We start from the raw sequence: 22611 nt of genomic DNA on the forward strand, positions 1-22611 counted from the left end.
CTATGCTGGCTTTAGTAAAAAGAACAGTATCCGTGTTCCATATTTCAGTGATATTTTGCTTGGCTGACTACATATTCCATGAATTTGGACAGCCATCAAGATCAGCTTTGCAGCTGTGCAGCCTCATAAACTTCACCTGCTATTTGTGTAGTTTCATTTTCATGAAGTCCTTGTATACTGTAATTGTAAAGGAGAGCAAACACTAGAATAGAGATTTATTACTCATTCTAAACTTGTCTGTGTTTGCTTACAGTGTCCTGAACTTTACTAAGATAAATTGTTTGGTATTCTAGGAAGAGTATTTGTAGGGCTAATATGGTTTTACTAGTTTGATGGAATATATTCTGAAAAATAAAATGGTTAGACTTTGGTGAATGCATCATAATTATTATATAATCAGTATGTTTTTGTTCATTGTTCTTCTAACCTGACTCATTCTACATTCTGTTATTCCTTATAGTATAGAAGAAGGCCCATCAAGTTCAGGCCAGTTTAGACAGCAATCCCATTTTCCCTGTAACCTATTCCATCCACTTAACTCTACCACCCACCAACACGAGGGCATTTTACAGTGGCCATTTAACCTACCAATTTGCACAACTTTGGGATGTGGGAAGAAACCAGAGAACCCAGAGGAGACCCATGCAGTCACAGGGAGACCAAGCAAACTCCACACAGATAACACCGGAGGTCAGGACTGAACCTGTGTCACTGGAGCTGCAAGGCAGCAGCCCCTACTAGCTGAACCACTGTTCCTGGTGTCCTGAACACGAAATACAATACAAGCAACAAATGTAAAAGTGGATTATCTGTTCATGATCACAGTTATATTAATGGAAATCATCTGTGTGCACATTAGCTGCCTGTATTTCCCACATTATAAGAGCAGCAATGCTTCAAAAGTAGTTACAAAACACTTTGGGACATCTTGAAGACTTGAAAAATGCCAACCAACCAAGTCTTTCCCTCTACAAAGTCAGCAATATAAAGGGCAGGAAAAAAATCTTTTATTATTATGATATATTAATTGGTAAAGGCAGAAAGCTTAATTAACTTCCTGCAACTTTGTAACCTCCTGCTGAATATAACTCACGTAAAAGGTAGGATAAGTCCAGGGCTTTATGCTAATTCTTGGGTGCACACCACTCAAAACTTGATCCAGTCTCCAGTCCAGAGGGGCCTTCTGCTTATTTTTACTTCCCTCAGGTTACAGGAGCAGTTTTACACTGCCTCTCTCACTTACAGGCCTTAACAATGGTGACGATCACTGCTGAGCATAAACCAGACTGGCAGGTAACCATAAGACTGAAATTTCTCAAAACTAGGCTCCACATCCCTCAATTCTATTTATCTTGGCTTGGGAAGTAATCCCAAAATCAACAAAGCCTTACACCCCATCTCACGACTTTACTTGAAAGAAATCCCTATCCTGGGTTTCCTGCCCCCTCCAGCTTACTTGCTTTTCTTGGGAAAGTAAACATTCCTTATTGTATCTTTTCATTCAATGAGGAAAAGAGATCCTCACTTGCAGGGCTTGCTTTAGTTTAAACTACTGTATGCAGTGAGAAAGAGGGAAATGCCGCTCATCCGGAAGCAGAAATACTGTCATCAACCATTTCTGGAACAATATTGATTAGCTGCGGTAGAGATGACTGTGACTCCCATCCGGAAAAAGGGCATCCCGTGCAATTAACTCGAAAAGAATTTGGGCAATAAAATGGAATTAAAAGTAATAATAGATTAAAGTGGTGCTTAAAAATATTTTAAAAGCAGCATTGGAATAAAAAACATTAATGTTTGTAGGAATAACTAGGTCATTGAATGAATATTTATCAAGGACATTACATCAGAAATTTATTGAATTTAATATTTAAGCACAGTGAATTAATTAAACATTTATCTGTAAACTTTTATAATCCTTTTTATTTTTTCAAATGACTTCTCTCCACACATCAGATTCAAGACATTCCATTTGCTATATTAACAAGGGCAAGTTCTGTGTGTTAAATGATCTTCCTCCAGCCATGGTGGCCACAATTCAAGAAAAGTTCAGGTCAAATGGAATCTTACTAAAACGCTCAGTGCCGGAGCCAACAGTAAGAATTAATTAAGGCAGCAATGAGCAGAATGAATGTTCCACATCACTTTGTAAATAATCTGCACAATCAGTCACCTGAAACTTCCTTGGCTGAACATTAAATTGTGCAATTAGTGTCTTGAAATTTATATATGGAAAATATGGCCGAAGGACTGTGCCAAGTACCATGTATAATAAGAGAGCTAATTATTTTGGGAATATGTGGGGAGAGAGTTTCCTCACCCATTGATTAGACATGATGAAGTGGCTTCCCCTTTATTCCTCAGTGAAGATTCTTTGGATACATTTGTATGAAAATAGAAAAGACCATTCTCTACCCACCACAATCCCACCACCATCTCAGCACCAACTTAAAACCCTCTCCTCATTGTTGAATTAGAAATCTGACTAATTCTTTTCAGAAAACTTCCCCGGAATCAATTCTTATTACACTAAGAAGGAACTCGCTTCGAAAAATTAACTTGCAAGCCGAGTTATGTTGCCACATCATTCAAATAAATGAAGTTTTCCTGAGCTAATAATCAAGCCTCTATCCCCATGTTTCACAGCAATGAATAGGTTTACATGCATTATGGTCCTGCGTTGTTTTAAAAAGTCATCTCATGCCCCTTCCTCATATTTACTAATGTGATGTGGTTACCATTTATCACATCAGCCATTTCATTAATCAAGTAAGATCGTAACCCGTGGAATCCTCTGCTGAAACATCTCTGCTTTTCTATTTAGAGCCATAGAGTACTGAGCACAGAAACAGGCCTTTTGGTCCATCTAGTCCATGTCCTAAAACATCACAATTTAAGAGAACTTTCACCCTAAACCTATATCCTCTAGTTCTAGTGTCACCCAACCTTAGGTATTCACCCTGTCTATACCCCTCATAATTTTGAATACCTCTATAAGATCTTTTTTATTTCTATTTCCCCATCCTCTTGATCTGGAGTCACTTTCAAAGGATTTGGACGCCACAATGGGAATGGTATTGGGGTAGAACCTTAGTTTCTTCACAGTCCACTATTCCTACATCTGTACTTAGTCACACAACAACCTCCTTACACCCACTAACGTTTTGTGTGTTTTGGTAATTGCTGTTAAATGATGCGATGACTTTGTCAACACTTGAATGGTCAGCATATCCAAGATATTCCCCTGCAATCATGGCTTAACCAAATCATAGTAAGTTACATAAATGGAGGAATTCTGCAATTGAATTAAAAACTGAAACCACTGCAGGACTTTCAAATGCAAGTCATAAGATCTAATACACCAGAAAAAGATAGGGGCAGAAGGCCATTTAGCCTATTCCTGTCTCTTCATTCAGAAAGATACTCAATCTATTTATCACATCATCCATCTATTTCTCTCCAATTGCTGCTCTTATGCTGGCCTCTTGATCATGGCTAATTTTAATTGCTTAACCCCTGGCAACTAATCCTCAAAGCAATGAACTCTAGAACCCCCTCCCAAAACCTCTCTGCATTTCTACCTTTTTAACGTGCTCCTTGAAGTCTACTGCCTTAACCAGGCTTTTGATCATCTGCTCTGTTTTGACTCAGAATTAATTGTTTTGCTTGGTCTTGTTCCTGTGAAGCCATTTTTATCATTCGGACAAATTTGCTATGTTAAAGGCACTGGATAATTGAGAGTTGCTGTTGTTTCTGAAATGATTTAGGGGATTTTGCCTTCATGACTCCAGTCCACATGTTAAGCATTCTTCAAATGAAAAACTACATGACATTTTATCTTTACTGAGTTAGAATGATTCCTTTGACATGGTGTTGTGGTTTAGTTCAAACTAATGCTTCAGGTTTTACCTTTTCCATAGCAGAGAGTCCCTGCTGCCTCTGTTTAAGACTGAAAAGCCCAAACTACTACAACTTTCCCTCATAACTCATTGCCAAGTTGCTAAGGATGAGGTATAGGGCTGTTCTTCAGTGTTAGTCTAGAGTTGCAATGTCTCTCATATTCCTTGTTGATGTCACGCACTTCTCACAATGTGATCCAACTCGAATACAGCAGCTTAAGCTGTACGTTCTCCATTTGGGTTCAGAGTTTTATTTGCTTTATTGATTTTTACTCCACAAGACCACTGACAAGCCATCCAGTTCACCAAGTGTTCTATATTCCACTTGTTGGGAACTCACAGCATCTGCTGCAGGTGTTGACAGGAGACACAAGCATCTACAGACGCTGGAATCGGGACCAAAAAAATAAACTGATGGAAGAACTCAGTGGGTCAAGCAGCATCTGTGGAGGCAAAGGAATGGTTGGCATTTTGGGTCAAGACCCTGCACCAGATAGAACAGAGGTAGAGTTCCCTTGGCTCTCACCTTTCACCCTATGAGCTTCCATATCCTACACATCATCTTTCACCACTTCTCTCAAATTCTCCATCTCCAACACATCTGCTCTCAAGATGAGGCTTTCCACTCCAGGACTTCTGAAATGTCCTCCTTCTTCAGTAAACGTGGTTTCCCCCGCCATGGAAATGCCTCACATGCATTTCCTTCATTTCCTGCGTCTGCCCTCATACACTCCTCTCCATAAATGGAACAGAGGGTTCTCCTGGTCCTCACCTTTCACTCCACTAGCCTCCGCAGTCAGGTGTTGACGGACCTCCCTGGATCCTAGGGTCTGTCTCTCTCTCTCTCCACCTCTTGATGTATGTGATGGAACCTGATATCTCTCCTACTCTGTGTTTGCCTGTAGCCCAGATGGGTTCTCCCTAGCCCAGATGGGAGGAAGTCAGCATAGACCCCAGCCCAGGAGCAGCACTGAATGGCTGTACCACTTGCCTGGGTCCACCAACTAGGCAGCCTGACCACACTGAACCAGGTGGTGATTCATTGCTTGCAGAGGGTCAGTAACATGCATCAAGTTCCTGGCCACAGTAGCATGCAGCAGTGGGGAGTACAGGGGTTCATGCCAGGTTCCCAGCAGGGCAGTCAGTAATGCATGCATCTACACACAAAAAACATAATTATGCACCAATTCCCATTTCTGGGAGCACATCCTGGGTGATAAGCATGGTAACAGTGTAGTAAGTGGAATGCACAGTACATGAACACAGGGAAAAATTATGTTTCAATAGTTTAAGCCTGTAGACTAGATTGGAAGCGACAGTTGTACCACCGGATAATGGCCAAAGAGAGCCACCTGCTGCCCACAATACACATATCTGTGTGTTCTGGACTATCGCACCTGCACAATGCAGCATGGAACATGATGGACAACAGTTGGCAGGGTATCTGACCTTTCGCTCCCTCACTGGAATCATCATACAGTGCATCAAGCGTTCCATAACATGCTGAACTGAGGGCCCACATACATTTCACATCTGGCCCCTCAGCTCTATGCCAAATGATCCATCTAAAGTACTTCTATCTATTATTAAGAATTACTAATTTTTTTAAATTACTTAAATATTTTCAGATATTTCTAAATATATTTGATCATTAGAGATGTTTAGTACAGTTCTGACAGCATGAAGATGGGCCAGATTCTGAGTGATTCAGCCCAATTCTCCATAATTGTTGCTAAGGCTTTGCAGTACATTAGTATTCTGTACCTGATGAGACAAAAGCACATAAAGTGAAAGGACTGCAATTATAACTGTGAGGAAAAATTACATAGCCTTAAAGGAGCAGCTTGTTTAAAATTAAAATAGATTGTCCAATAATGTACATTAAAAATAGATAAAATTGATTGCTCAGTATTTAAGATAAGATATCTTTATCAATCACATGCACATCGAAACAAACAGTGAAATGCATCTTTGCATAGAATGTTCTGGGGGCAGCCCGCAAATGTCGCCACGCTTCCGGCACCAACATAGCTTGCCCACAACTTCCTAACCCGTACATCTTTGGAATGTGGGAGGAAATCAGAGCACCCGGAGGAAACCCAGGTAGACACGGGGAGAACGTACAAACTCCTTACAGACAGCGGCCGGAATTGAACCCGGGTCACTGGCACTGTAAAGCGTTCCATAGTAGTGTTGAAGAATATACTATTTCATAAGAATAGGAGATTAATCAAGAATTAAGGCTTATACTTAGCAGAGATGCAAAGAGTATCTAAGATCTTTAATATAAGATAGCAGTGGAGTGAAAAACAATTGTAGGTTTAGTGGGCCAGGGATCAGAACATGTGGATGTAAATCTTCACCACTTCTAGAGTCATACAATTTATGTATCACTAAATGTTCCTGTGTTAAAACGGAAACTGATTTTGTAAATGTGTCACCATGTGGTTTTCATTGCTGTATCAGTGATAGTACTGTAGCAAACATGTCAGGTAGAAAGTAACAATCATTACTCGCTAAGTGTAGGGCATTTGAAGAAGGTAAACAAAATGAAGAAATAATATTATTCCCCATATTACACAGGAGGTTCGTTCCTGGAAATCACTTTGAAATATGAAGTAAAAACAGAAAAATGCTGGAAACACCCAGTAGATCAGGCAGTACCTGTGGAAAGAGAAACAGCTAACGATTTTGGTCGAGGACTCTTCATCAGACTGGGAAAGAAAGAAAACAATTTTTTTTTCATGTAGTAGAGAAGGGGGAGTGAAATGGAGAGAACAAAGGGAATATATCTGACAAGGTGAGACCAGATGAATTAACGTGGCAGTTGAGTAGAGGAGATAGAGTTGGAAACATTTTATAAGGTGAGAGTTATGTGGGTGTGGAAGTAAGTTTTGGTCAACACCTTACCAAAAGCTAGAAGGGAAAGAGCAACTACTGGGGCTGAATAAGACAAAAAGGACAGGTAGACATCCTGCCGGAGAGCAGAAGAGAACTTCTTCAAAGTTGGCATTCCTAGAAGAGAAGTGGTAGTGAATTCAACAGTAAACTCAGTGTCATTATAGAAGGAAATTACTTATATAAAGGCACAGAAATATTTATTAACAAGACTCCACTGAATGATGGTGACCAAGACTAGGCTCTTCACTAACTGGCTGCTGAAAAATGTACACAAACATGGTGCCTGCAGCTTTTTTCTGGAGAGTGCTTCTTTCATGCTTTTAACTTTGAACCGTTGTATAGAATTTTAACTTTATTTTGATTTTAGCAAAGAAAAATAAAAGATTTCCTCAGAATGAATTTTTATTATTTGAGTCTTTGTAATATGAGGTATTACTGTATGTAATAAAGTGCACAGGAATCTTGAGAATGCATGCCCACAGATCCTTGAAGAGAGTAGGAAAGGCAGACAGGGTGATTCAGAGAGCATCTCGGATACTTGTTTTACAAGTCTGAGAAAGGAATATAAGAAAAGGAAGATATTGGTTAGATTACTGTGCCAGAGTACTGTGTACAGTTCTAATAAGCACATTACAAAAAGATTGTGATAGCTCTGGGTGGGGAGAGGAGGTTTTTCAGTGACGTTGCCAGAACTGGAGAATGCTAAAGCAAAAACCTGCAGAAACAGAAAATGCTGGGAATAATCAACAAGTCAGAGAGCATCAGTGAAGAAAGAAACAGAATTAACAGAATAAACAGAGTCAGGCCAATGGCTTATCATCAGAACTGAGGAGAATTGACTGGTGATGTTGTGTGTCCTTTGGAAATCCTTTACCGACCAGACAATCAAATGTCCCAAAATGAGACTTTTTCCCCTGGGGCTATAAAGGAATTTTAGAATGATGTAACATTTTCCCGTGAGTTCTTTAATCTTGATTTTCTTTCAACAATTTAATTTCATAATATTTATCACTTTGTTCCAAATAAAGAGTAGTCAATAACATTTTCTCTTGTAATTTTCCCTGTTAGGGAAAGAGGAAACATAGCACTTTTTGCAGGCTAAAACTAAAAGGACGAAATACATCTACATTTATGGATTATTATAAAGAGTCCTGCCCACCTCAAGCACAATTTTTCTTCTCTTTACAGCAATGGGCACCATGATTTGTTACTTCAATAGATTTCAGATGAGGAAAGCTATTTGGCTCAACTTAATTCACCTATCCTAACCTCCTATTTCACCAACATATTAGCTCCTTAGCTATCATTTTCTTGTGAAAATACCCTTTCCTTTTGTTTTCAGTGGCTGAGGACATTTCCATTACATCTACAATCCTCTTGATATCTCACCTTAGTGTTTGAAGACTAATTGATACATTGGGAGGGAGGCTTCAACCCTAAGCTTCATGCTGTCCAGTAGTTCTCTGCAACTACTCGAGCAGGTACCACCAACTGGCAATCCAAACAAGCATCCCAGCTTATTGTTCTCTGCAACTACTCGAGCTGAGACCATCTGAAGTGTCTTAGCTTTTGCTCCACTGAGATCATCCACCTCAGGGCAATCCATGGGGCCATCCCAGTTTGTGTGGTTGAGTATCAGGTCTGGATGTCCAGTTAGCTACTGGTCCATCAGGCACAAGTGGCAAAAGCAGTACAGCTGCTGCCTCATGGTTTCAATGACCTGGGTTCATTCCTAACCTTCAGATTTACGAGGACGTTGCCAGGACTAGAGGGCTTGAGTTATAGGGAGAGGTTGGCCAGGCAAGGTCTTTATTTCTTGGAACATAGGAGAACATGCCTCAATGACTACCGACTAGTGGCTCTGACATCCATCATCATGAAGTGCTTTGAGAGGTTGGTCATAGCACGCATCAACTCCAGCCTTCCAGACAACCTGGACCCATTGCAATTCGCCTATCGCCAAAACAGGTCTACAGCGGATGCCATCTCCTTCGCCCTACACTCAGCTCTGGAGCATCTGGACATTAAAGACACCTACGTTAGACTATTGTTTATTGACTACAGCTCTGCCTTCAATACAATAATCCCAAGCAAGCTTGTCACCAAACTCCAAGACCTAGGACTCAACACCTCCCTCTGTAACTGGATCCTTGACTTTCTAACAAACAGACCACAATCAGTGAGGATAGGCAGCAATACCTCTGGCACGAGTATTCTCAACAGTGGTGCTCCACAAGGCTGTGTCCTCAGCCCTCTGCTCTACTCTCTATACACTCATGACTGTGTGGCCAGATTCTGCTCTAACTCCATCTACAAGTTTGCAGATGATACCACCGTTGTAGGCCGTATCTCAAACAGCGATGAGTCAGAGTACAGGAAGGAGATAGAGAGCTTAGTGGAATGGTGTCATGACAACAACCTTTCCCTCAATGTCAACAAAACAAAAGAGCTTCAGGAAAGGGGGCAGTGTACATGCACCTGTCTACATCAAAGGTGCTGAGGTCGAGAGGGTTGAGAGCTTCAAGTTCCTGAGAGTGGACATCACCAACAACCTGTCCTGGTCAAATCACGTAGATGCCACGGCCAAGAAAGCTCACTAGTGCCTCTACTTCCTCAGGAGGCTAAAGAAATTTGGTTTGTCCCCTTTGACACCCACCAACTTCTACCGATGCACCATAGAAAGCATCCTATCTGGATGTATCATGGCTTGGTATGGCAAACTGCTCTGCCCAGGACTGCAAGAAACTGCAGAGAGTTGTGGACACAGCCCAGCACATCACGGACACCAGCCTCCCCTCCTTGGACTCTGTCTTTGCCTCTCGTTGTCTTGGTGTAGCAGCCAGCATAATCAAAGACGCGACCCACCTGGGACATTCTCTCTTCCATCAGGTAGAAAATACAGGAGCCTCAGGGCATGTACCACCAGACTTAAGGACAGCTTCTACCCCACTGTGATAAGACTATTGAACGGTTCCCTTATACAATGAGATGGACTATGACATCACGATCTACTTTGTTGTGACCTTGCACCTTATTGCACTGCACTTTCTCTGTAGCTGTGACACTTTACTCTGTACTGTTATTGCTTTTACCTGTACTACCTCAATACACTCAGTACTAACTCAATGTAACTGCACTGTGTAATGAATTGACCTGTACAATTGGTTTGCAAGACAAGCTTTTCACTGTACCTCGGTACAAGTGACAATAATAAACCAATACCAATACCAATGAGGGGCAATCTTATAAAAGTGTTTAAAATTATGAGTGGCTTAGATAAGGTGGATGGTAACAGTCTCTTCCCCAGGTAGGGAAGTCCAAAACTAGGGGGCATAGGTTTAGGGCGGGAGGGGAAATATTTAAAAGGGAACTGAGGGGCAACTTTTTCATGCAGAGGGTATTGAGTATATGGAACGAGCTGCCAGAGGAAGTGGTTGAGGCAGGTACAATAGTATCATTTAAGTAACACTTGGATAGGTACATGGAGGGGCGGGACTTAGAGGGATATGGGCTGAACACAACAAATTGGGACTAGCTGGGTGGGCACTGAGGTTGGCATGAACTTGTTGGGCCGAAGGGCTTGTATCTGTGCTGTATTGGTCAATGACTCTATGACAGTGCTGTCTGAGTAGAGTTTGAATGTTCTCTCTGTGACTATATGGGTTTCCTGCAGGTACTCTGGTTTCCTCCCACATTCTACAAATGTGCAGATTGGTAGGTTAATTGGCCACTGTAAATTGCCCTTCAATAAGTGGTAGAATCTTGATAAGATATCTTTATTAGTCACATGTACATTGAAACACACAGTGAAATGCATCTTTTGCGTAGAGTGTTCTGGGAGCAGCCTGCAAGTGTCGCCACGCTTCCGGCACCAACATAGCATGCCCACAACTTCCTAACCCGTACGCCTTTTGGAATGTGGGAAGAAACCCACGCAGACATGGGGAGAACATACAAACTCCTTGCAGACAGCGGCCGGAATTGAACCCGGGTCGCTGGTATTGATAGGATAAGGTAGGATTAGTGTAAAAATGGATGCTTGATGGCCAGTACGGACTTGGTGGGCTGGTGGGCCTTTATCTCTATGACTCTCTGATTTCCAGAATAAAACAACTGAATTTTAATTCATTTAGTACTTTAATGCAAAAAAAATTCATAAAGAGGATACAAAATTTAGGTAAAAGAGAAAGATTGTCAATAATGGATCAGTACCTACAGTTTCATCCCCAGTGGAGTGTTAAACATGCTATATGGTGGCTTCAGCACAATGCAATCTTGTCTCTGAAATTGAATCAACTGACTTCGATGAAATGAATTTGTAGAGGCAGATGGCAATGTGCTGATATTATTAGTTAAGTGCTACTGAAGGGGAATGAATTTCAATGCATGGAAACTCAGTTCTTGGCTAAAAGATTAGTTTGAGAAGGTGCTGCAGGGAAGTAGAAAGGTGGACTGAGTTAAAGAAGTAGCTAGAGGAAGATGGACAGTTTACTGGGCTGTATTACCATCTGAGGAATGAGACAAGAAAAAGGACAGGCACAGAGAACTGAAGGGTGTAAGAGGGGAATATAAATTTGGAGAACATTGTCAGGATATGGTGGAATGAAGCAGAAAAGTATTTTTAATGTTCTGGAGGACAGGAAGGCAATCAGGTTGCAGTGGAGAAGAGATATTTTGGTATGGGAACAAATGGAGATTACAGAAGGTAAATAAAGGGTTCGCAGTCATCTCTAGACTGGATGTTGGAAAAATCTAATCTAGAGGTGGCAAAAGCATAGAAACATAGAAAACCTACAGCACAGTACAGGCCCTTCGGCCCACAAAGTTGTGCTGAACATGTCCCTACCTTAGAAATTACTAGGCTTACTCATAGCCCTCTATTTTTCTCAGCTCCATGTACCTATCCAAAAGTCTCTTAAATGACCCTATCGTATCCGCCTCCACCACCGTTGCCGGCAGCCCATTCCACGCACTCACCACTCTCTGAGTAAAAAACTTACCCCTGACATCTCCTCTGTACCTACTCCCCAGCACCTTAAACCTGTGTCCTCTTGTGGCAACCATTTCAGCCCTGGGAAAAAGCCTCTGAGTATCCACACGATCAATGCCTCTCATCATCTTATACACCTCTATCAGGTCACCTGATAGTGTTTCAATAGCTGAGTGACTGAGTGTCATGACTGAGTGTTTCAATAGCTAGGAGACTGACTGGGTTCAGAGATGGGCAATACTGCAGAAGTGGGAGATGTTGCCATGATGATGGAAAGTTTATGGGGTTGGAAGCAGTAAGAAAAGAGTTTCCCAAGAAAACTAAATCATCACTCTGTGGCAACAAATGAAATCCTGTGGATATCTTGCACGAATTGATGGTCCAATATTTTAAATGCCTAATGCTGTTCCTAACAGAAGAGTTGGGAGCTTAGTGATAGTCCCTTAGTTATGATTTTTTTATATGCATTTAGTTAATTACATTAACATCAATGAAGTCAGGACACAGGAATCTGATGAAGAGCTTCCCATCTAAAATATAACTCTGTTTCTCTTTCACAGATGCTGCCTGACTTGCTGAGTTTTTCCAGCACTTTGTTTTTATCTCAGATTTTCAGCAACTGCAGTTTTATTATGATTTAGAGTTAAACAGCCCCTCTGGTCCCAATGATGTCATACCACCATATTCACTATTCTCAGTTATGTCATACCTTCGTATTTACTATTGCTAAGGCATTAATGTCATCATAAATCATTATTTAATCATCAATATTTAAATATGAACATGAGATGGCTTCCAGAAAGGACACCTGATCCAATTAGTAAGTTAAAATTCTATGGTGGAAAATTATTCTTACAGGAGCACAGGCCACACAGATAGGCAGTCCCCCAGATGGTCCTAATGTAGATTAAACATAAGAACACAAAAGGAGGAATCAGCCATTCAGCCCCTCATGTCTATTCCGCCAATCAATAAGATCTATCTCAACACCATTTTCCTGCCCTATCTCCATAATCCCTTGATTTGTTGAATACCTAGAAATCTATCGATCGCTGTTTTAATACAATTAATGACTGTGCCTCCTCAGCTCTTGGAGGTTGAGAATTCCAACGATTCACCACCTTCTGAGTAACAACATTTCTTTCCATTTCAGTCCTAAAGGGCCTACCTACTACAATGGGTCTGCAATCCCTCTTTAGCCAGGGAAATATCCTCCCCATACCTACCCCGTCAAGCCCTTTATGAATTTTGTACAGTTTATTGAGCTCACCTCTCATTCACCTAAACTCTGGAGAAGAGAGGCCTAATCTACTAATTTTCTGGCAATTTGACAAAGCTGCCATCCCAGGAACCAGTTTGGTGATTCTTCAATGTATTCCTTCCATAGTAAATATATTCTTTGGTTGGTAAGGTGATAAAAGCTGTACACAATACTCCAGTTGTGATCGCAACAAGGCCATATATAATTGTGGTAAGGTATCTTTACTATTGCAAATATAGGCCAATATACCATTTGCCTTCCCAACTATAAACAAGAATGTCCAAGCTCCTTTGATCATCAACATTTACCAACCTCTTACCATTTAAAAAAATACTCAGCATTTCTCTTTTTTCTACTTGTGGGTAACTTCATATTTTTCCACTCCATCTGCCAAGTTATGCATTCACTCAGCTTGTCTATATTGTTCTGAAGCCGCTTTGCACCCTCGTCACTATTCATATTCCCAGTGTACCCCAACAAACTGGGAAGAGTTACATTTGGTTCCCTCAGCCAAAATAGAGTACCGATCCCTGAGGTACACCACTAATCACGATCTGCCCAGCTGAGAAGGGCATGTTCATTCCTATTCTGTTTACTATCTGCATTTATGAAATTTCCTTTACGTGGATCAGAGCAATACTAAATGCACAATGTGTATAAAATGTACAGCACATGTAAAATGAATGGGGTGTGCAAACGGGACCAATCTTCGCACCTCTGAGATTTTCAGTCATGTTTGGAATGTGCCTGTGTAGCCAGTTACAGTGGTATAACAACATAGAACGTTACAGCACAGTACAGGCCCTTCGGCCCACAATGTTGTGTCGACATTTTATCCTGCTTTAATATCTATCTAGCCCTTCCCTCTCACATAGCCCCCCATTTCTCTATCATTCATGTGTCTATCTAAGAGTCTCTCAAATGTCCCTAATATATCTATCCCCACAACCTCTGCCGGCAGTGCATTCCACGCACCCACCACTCTCTGTGTAAAAAACTTACCCCTGACATTACTCAAATACCCCTTATACCCTACTCCAATCACCTTAAAATTATGTTAGCCATTGTTGCCCTGGGAAAAAAGTCTCTGACTGTGCACTCGATCTATGCCTCTTATCATCTTGTACCCCTCTATCAAGTCACCTCTCATCCTCCATCTCTCCAAAGAGAAAAGCCCTATCCTCATAAGACATGCTCTCCAATCCAGGCAACATCCTGGTAAATCTCATCTAATCAGGTGACCAGAACTGAACACAATAGTCCAAGTGTGGTCTGACCAGAGTTCTATAGAGCTGCAACATCACCTCGCGGCTCTTGAACTCAATACCCCAATTAATGAAGGCCAACACTCCATACGCCTTATTAACAACCCTATCAACCTGCGTGGCAACATTGAGGGATCTATAGAGAATTCATGGAGCAGGTCCCAAGTTGCACTGAGAACTTTCCCTGGGTAAGATATACATCTCAGCTCTCCTTTGGGACTCCTGCTCCCACCACCAAATCCCCATGATAGGGACTCCTAAATTCTCAAGCTCATAACCCCCGACTGACCAGAGCCCTCATTGACCCCTGACCCCATATTCTCAGAAAACCTCACATTGCCTTGCCAACCATCGTCCCCAATCACAATTGCCCCACTTCAACTATCACCATCTCCCCAACTCACCAATCCCCACCCAAAGCCTGGTTGATAAGAACAGTTCCCACCTATTGACCTGCACTCCTGAATGTTGATCACTGTTCCTCCCCATCCCCAATACCCAGCCACCAATCCTTACCCTACTTCTACTTATTGGTCCAATTATGAATGTGCCACCCACCCTACCCAAGGGTCTATCTCCTATGCAGTCCCTTGGGGCCAGCTCTAATTTCTGCATACACTTCACAAGGGCAGAGTGCCTTGATTGTATCATTAACTTTCACAGAGTTGAAATGTATTACAACAGAAACTGCACTCAAAAGGCTGTAAGGCACTTTGGAACCTCTGGTAGTCATAAAATGCAAGTGTTCATTCTCCTCTTCACCACTTAAAGAGCATAGTTTAAGGTGAAAGACAACTTTTTCACCCAAGGGTGGCGGTACATATATGGAATGAGCTGCCAGAAGAAATGGTTGAGGCAGGTACAATAACAACATTCGAAAGACAGGTACATGGATAGGAAAGGTTTAGAGGGATATGGGCCAAATGCAGGCAAATGGGAGTAGCTTAGATGGGTATTTTGGTTGGCATGGGCGATTTGGGCCAAAGGGCCTGTTTCTGTGCTATATGACTCGATGACACTTTGCCTTTAATTGAAATAAGAAATCTCTTTCATACACATATTAGCAGCATTTTGAAAATCCAAAGATATCACAACCACCTGCCAACATGGATGTCATTCTTCATAAAAGGCACCAAACAAATAAAAGTGGGTGTTAACTTCTTCAAAGAACACACTTAAGTTACATAATAAAGTAAACTGAGTGACATTCTAAAGACAATTTGAGAGGATAAATGAAAATTATAAACTGTTAAAATATAAACTGTTAAAATAACCTGCACTAAAAATGGGTTAATATTTCAAATTCAGGACTGAACATCGTCAACTCTAGATGAATGATCTACACCAGAACAAAAGAAGTGCTTCTCACTCTTTTCAGATTCTGTGGAAAGATCCATATTTCTCCAGAATTTTGTTTTTGCTTTTTATTTTGCCCTTCATTGAAATCGCAGCATCAAATTATTTCCCGTACCTCCTGAGTATCTCTTTAACTGATGCAGCTGTCCCACATTCAAGGCATCCAGAGAATATTATCATCAGTTAAAATCAACATTTCAAATAGCTTAGTGATGACCAAACCATTGCTTGCTCGTGTCTCTAGGCAGCTGACGGCAATTACTCATCACTTATCCTGCTCGGCACAGCTCCCCACTCAGTAACTAGCAGAGACAGTCCGGCGCTACAGGACAGCAATACTGGCATTGGAATGAACCAGGCAAAGCAATTATAGTTAATAACAGTCATAGCAATCAAAGTTAAATAAACAGATTGTCAACCCTGCACCATCACTAAATGCTGTTATCTTAATGCTCTTTAGCTTTTTGTGCATCAGAGTGGTCAAAGGAGATATTTTTATATTGTGTGAATACAGATTCATAAGAATGAGTGAACTTTAATTTATTTAGGTCTTTCCACAAGCTCAGGACATTCTAAAGTGTTTTATAGCCAGTAAAGTACTTTCTGTTTCTGAAGTGGCAGCCAATTTGCACATGACACAATTCCACAAACAATAATGAGATGTGTGACCAGATAATCTATTTTTAGTAATGTTGATTGAAGGATAGATGGTACGTAGGAGAATTCCCCTTGTCTCCTTTACAACTATATGTCAGCCGAGACAGCAGATGGAGTCACAGCTAAGTGTCTTGTCCAAAAGAGTGTACCTCAGACAGTGTGGCACTCCCTCAGTAATGCACAGGAGTGTCAACCGAGATGTTGTGCTAAGTATCAGGAACAGGACTTGAACCTACAACCTTCTGAGTTAGACTCAGGACCATACCACTGATTTGCTGGAAGCTGTATAATCCTTAACCCACCTCTATCCTGATATCTGCTACAACTTAAATTACAAAATGGCAAAGCCAGAATGAACATCCAGATATAGGTGTGGGGAAACATTGATTATAAAGCGGAAAGTTTAAACCACCTTATTATTTGAAATGAAGATGAAAAATTTTCTTCAGAACAAGTGGTTAGATGTGCTTTTTTCTTGGCTTCCTTAGATGAATATAAAGTGACACAAGAGATTAAAGTGGAGCTGAAAGTGAAGACAGCTTTGGTAGCATGGAAAAGGCTTGTGGAGCTCAAAGTGGAAGAGGAACTGTATTCCAAATATTGAAAGAAACGGAAAAGCAGAGTCCCTGACCAGAATCCAGATGTACTTTGACTGGAGGCTTGCCAATGTGTGCCCTCAGTGAAGGAGAGAGAGAGAGGAATAAATCAGATAATTATGGGCCATTTGGACAAATACTGGTGGTTAGGTTTCTGAACGTTGCAATAGAATAATACATGTTAATTACAGAAATTGGGAAAAGCAGCTCTTGCTTGACAAATTATAAAGCCCTTTAAGGGAATAATGGGTTGTGTTGATAAGAGGAAATGCAGAGTATATACTGAATGTTGACTTTCAAATAGTATTTGAAATACAGCTGCATAGGAAACTGGTTGACATAAATAATTGCACGGCATTACAGGATGGATAAGGAAATAGCTAAACCTGGAGCAAAGAACTTGCATTTCTACTGCACCTTTGATATTTTTTGGTGTGATCTTCAAAGCAAATACGGCAACTAACTTGTATACGGCAAGATCCCATAAACAGGGTTGGATGAGCAGATAATCAACTTTGTGATAGTCGATGGTAGTAGAAATATAGGACATCATGGGATTATTTATGTCCCTCTGAGCGGGCAGATGGGTATTGTCTTAACACCCTATTTGAAAGATGACACCTCCACCGCAAATAAGTCAAGACGAGTTTATTGTCATATTCACAAGTACATGTATCCACAAGTACAATGAAAAACTTACTTGCAGCAGCATCACAGGCACGTAGCATTAGAGACACAACGTTCACAAGAAAACATAAATTTAACATAATTTATACAAGAAAGAACACAATTAGAAAAAAAGGTCCCTTGTAGTGCAAAGTGGTCATAGTGTTGCTATACAGAGGTAGTAATTAGGGTTGAGCAAGTTCATTCAAGAACTGATGGTTGAAGGGAAGTGGCTGTTCTTGAACCTGGTGGTGTGGGACTTTGGGCTTCTGTACCTCCTGCCCGATAGTAGCTGCAAGAAGATAGCGTGGCCCGGATGGTGCCACTACCGTGGGCAGACAGGGTAGTGTAGCGGTTAGCGTAACGTTATTACAGCGCCAGCGATCCGGGTTCAATTCCCGTCACTGTCTGTAAGGAGTTTGTACGTTCTCCCTGTGTCTGTGTGGGTTTCCTCTGGCTGCTCCGGTTTCCACCCACATTCCAAAGGCGTACGGGTTAGGAAGTTGTGGGCATGCTATGTTGGCACTAGGAGCGTGGCAACACGTGCGGGCTGCTCCCCAGAACACTCTACGCAAAAGATGCATTTCACTGTGTTTCGATGTACATGTGACTAATAAAGATATCTTTTCTTATGGTGGGGATCTTTGATGATCTTCTTGAGGCAGTGCCTCAAGTAGTTACTTTCGATGGTGGGGAGGGATATGCCCATGATGTAATGCACTGAATCACCACTTCAGATCTGTAGACTGGTACGTGCTTGAATTTACAGTCTTCTGACACAGCCCAGTTACAAAAAATGCACACCTTCTTGATCCAGAGGGATGTAAGTTACATGGCCCTTCAATGGTCTCTGTTAGACTCATTGCACTTCTCAAAAAATCTATGGCAGAACTTTCTTCATTAAATAGCATGGCATTCTCTAAAATGCAGGTTTACAAACTGGAGGTGGTGTTGTGGTGGACAAAGTAAAGCAGGATAGGAAGTCCAATTATAATCAATGTTTATAATTACAGTGGAGAATGATTAGTTGGGGTGGGGAGGAACAGTAAAAAGGAATAAACCTCCCTGCAATGGGGAAATGAATGAAATATCAAGGAAGCTCTGCAATGAGAACCAGTGCCTGCTATACTTCCTTGCTTCAGAGTGATTCTGCTACCTCTCACAGTCATTAAGACAAACACAGCTGGAAGACATATGCCCAAAGTCATTATTTGCCCCTACTCGGGTGCTTTTTTGAGGGGGTAGTGGTTCCTGGTGTCATATCTATAGCTGTGGCTATTGCATGTTTAATTATTTGAACGGCCCTAGGTATATCTACTGATGCTGAAGGTGTCCACCCAGTGGAGGTCTATGGAACGCGCAGAGGTGTGGATCTCATATAATGGTGGGCTAGTTAGTTGGGCAGGATTTCCATTCTTGTTGGGTGAAGAGGTACAGTGACTTCAGCTGAGGTGCATTTATGCATCCATATGTTGCTGTCCGAGAGTCACAGCTTCACCTTTGGCTCTGCAAACATACCATCACCCTATCTGCTTCACCAGTAGCATGCAATGAATTTCTGGAGAAGTTATGAACCAAATGTTCATTTCAGTCCGAGTACATTTTGGGATGTGCTAAGTCTTAATTATTGGTTGGCACTGAAAATTTACCATTAAAGATGTGGACTTTGGCTGCTTTAATTTTTGTCAGGGATACTAAAAATCTCCTCAGTGTCAACAAAACAAAAGAGCTGGTCATTGACTTCAGGAAAGGGGGTGGTGTACATGCACCTGTCTACATCAATGGTGCTGAGGTCGAGAGGGTTGAGAGCTTCAAGTTCCTGGGAGTGAACATCATCGACAGCCTGTCCTGGTCAAATCACATAGATGTCACAGCCAAGAAAGCTCACCAGCATCTCTACTTCCTCAGGAGGCTAAAGAAATTTGGTATGTCCCCTTTGACTCTCACCAACTTTTACCGATGCACCATAGAAAGCATCCTATCTGGATGCATCACAGCTTGGTATGGCAACTGCTCTGCTCAGGACCGCAAGAAACTGCAGAGAGTTGTGGACACAGCCCAGCGCATCACGGACACCAGCCTCCCCTCCTTGGACTCTGTCTTTACCTCTCGATGCCTTGGTGAAGCAGCCAGGATAATCAAAGACCCCACCCACCCGGGTCATCCTCTCTTCTCTCCTCTCCCATCATGCAGAAGATACAGGAGCCTGAGGGCACATACCACCAGGCTCAAGGACAGCTTCTATCCCACTGTGATAAGACTATTGAACAGTTCCCTTATACAATGAGATGGACTCTGACCTCACAATCTACCTTGTTATGACCTCGCACCTTATTGTCTACCTGCACTGCACTTCCTCTGTAGCTGTGACACTTCACTCTGTACTGTTATTGTTTTTACCTGTACTACCTCAATGTACTCTGTACTAACTCAATGTAACTGCACTGTGTAATGAATTGACCTGTACGATCGGTATGCAAGATAGGTTTTTCACTGTACCTCAGTACAAGTGACAATAATAAACCGATACCAATACCAAATGTAAAACTTAAAACTTCTATAATTTTTCTTTACCCATTTTTTTCTCTTGCTTGAATCTAATCTTTCTTTCTTTCTCTTTATTTCTCTTTCTATACCTGATCTGGTGTTGAATTCACCCACTCAGATTTACTCTCAGTCCTTGCGCTGCTAATTTCACAGTCGCTCAGTTTGATTGGTTAAGTACTCGTATTGATACTCATACAAGATGCCTGCTTCCTCAAATTTAAAAATCAACAGCAAGTCTTGTTAATGACAGACTCTGTTTGAGATTTTGCTGCAGCAAAATCTGGGCCATTATTCTCCAACCCACCCAGTCAAATATTATAATTTTTGCAGCACTGAAAGGAAATGTTAAGCGAGGTCTCAGTCTGTATTTGTTTGGCCTTTAGCTGCGAGTTCCACTTTGTAATTTTCCATGGTAACAAGGTAGTGCAATAAGAGGGCCCTATGACTGTCTTTCTAACTGTTGTTGAAAGTAGTGCCAAAACCTCGACTTTTTCATTTCAATTAACCCTTGTCCGAACACCATTAAAACCACTGACAAAGAGATTCCCTCAAATCCTTTAAATGCTCATTTATTCCTTGTGACAGCCACTGTTTTCAGTGGGGAACTGTAACCAGTTGCCATTTATCTCACTGAATTAAAAAAAAAGTTTTATTCATGAATGTGTACACAATCTATTACACTAATGTTCGCAAAAACTGTTTCCAATGGTTTGACCTTGGCAATGTTGTTGCCTTGGGGACTGCATGTCTATGACCCAACTTCTGGTCTCGGATTTGGCATGAATATGACATACTGACATTACATTGTAAAGAAAAGGTTGCTTTGTTTCTGTTTCAAGACACAAGTAAAAAATTACTCTTGCAAGATTCTGGTGTTTCATTTACAAGTATAAAGAACCCTGAAACTCATGAGGACACACTGAATTTTTTCCCCCAGAAGGGAAGTAGCAGGATGAACATTCTTCTGAGAAATACCAATGAGGATATTTACTCCTATTCCCCCTGTCCTTGTCCAATAGAATTTTGCTCGGACGACAAATAGATGGCTCTTCTCCATTTGTGAGGGCAGATGGTAGGAATGTCAGCAGCAACTAACATTTATGCAATGCCAACAATATAGCAAAATATCCTGCTTCGCAGAGCAAAAAAAGGATTGCACACAGAGTCTCTGCAGGGAATATGACAGCTAGAGATTTGGTCAGAAGAGTCTGTTTTAAAAATAGGGAGAGAAATAGAGAGCTGAGAAGGTATAGAGAGGCAGCTCCAGACAGGAGGGTTAAAAAAAAAACAGTTGCACTTAGATAGCACCCTTAAGAGATGAACAAATAAAATTTAACATAAGCCACATATTGGCTGCGAGGTAAAATGACACAAAATTTGGACAAAGAGGTTGGCTTTGAGAGGCATTCTAAAGAAAAATAAAGAGATGGAGAGACAGTTAGGGATGGAAGTCTAGAGATCGGGGCCTTTGCAGCTTGAAATATGGCCAACAATGGCAGAGTGATTAAAAAATTTCAAGATGATCGTGAGGCTAGATTAGAAGGGTGCAGAGATATGAAAGGAATGTAGATCTGGAGGAAGATATAATGACAGGAAGGGCAAGATTATGGACGGATTTGAAAACAAAGATGAGAATGTAAAAATCAAGAGTTTTTTTTTCCAAGTTGAAGGTTTTGTCAGAAGTTGTACCATCGAGGAAGGGTTAAAGCCATAGAAGCAGGGTTAATATAAGTTTAGAGAACATTGCTGGGGCAGCGTGCTAAGACTCTGTGGAAAACAACAGCAAAACAAATCCCTTTGTTGTAGTTGGAGACAAGGAGTTAATGTAGGTTAGGGAGGACAGAGCTGACAGAGCAGTGGGAAATGGCCACTAATATCATAACCAAGTCCAAGACAACATGGGGTTAATGTTCAGTGGAAGTTGGAAATTGGTGAGAAGAGCAAGGGATAAATCAAAGCTACAAGTGATAAAGACATGATTAAAGGCCAATTATGATCTCATCCACTGTCCACAAATCCAAACTTTCTAACAGGCCTTACTGGAGATTAACTATCAAAGAATGGATGCTTGCCATGTATTTACATGCACAAAGTAAACCAGAATCATGCACTCCGGTTTAGATATATTCTTTAAAAGCTGTGGCTCAGCTGGTAGCCCTCTTGCCTCGGAATTAGAATGTTTTGGGTTCAAGTCTCACTCAAGGCTCTTGAGCAGAGACATTTAGGATGATGCTCCAATGCAGTATTGAGAGACAATGCACTGTTAAAGGTGCCAGTTTTTGAATGAGGCATTAAACTGAAGCCCTTAAGTTCTCCTGGAAGGGTGTAAGAGATTCCTTGGCATTGTTTCAAAACAGAGCATGGGAGTTTTTGCAGCCATCTCAAGTGATATTTATCACTCATTCAACATCACTGGATTATTTGGTTATTTTCTGTTTATGAGAGCTTACTGCATGCAAATTGGCTGTTGTAT

At 41.3% G+C, this 22611-nt stretch overlaps 1 protein-coding gene across 2 annotated transcripts in view; it reads right to left on the bottom strand.

Moving 5' to 3' along the window:
• LOC127576238 (rho guanine nucleotide exchange factor 17-like) overlaps nucleotides 1-22611 on the bottom strand; it is a 336698-nt gene that overhangs the window by 65283 nt on the left and 248804 nt on the right. The gene's annotated exons all lie outside the window — the stretch shown is intronic.

The sequence above is a fragment of the Pristis pectinata genome, chromosome 11 (assembly GCF_009764475.1).
Source record: "Pristis pectinata isolate sPriPec2 chromosome 11, sPriPec2.1.pri, whole genome shotgun sequence".
NCBI lineage: Eukaryota > Metazoa > Chordata > Chondrichthyes > Rhinopristiformes > Pristidae > Pristis > Pristis pectinata.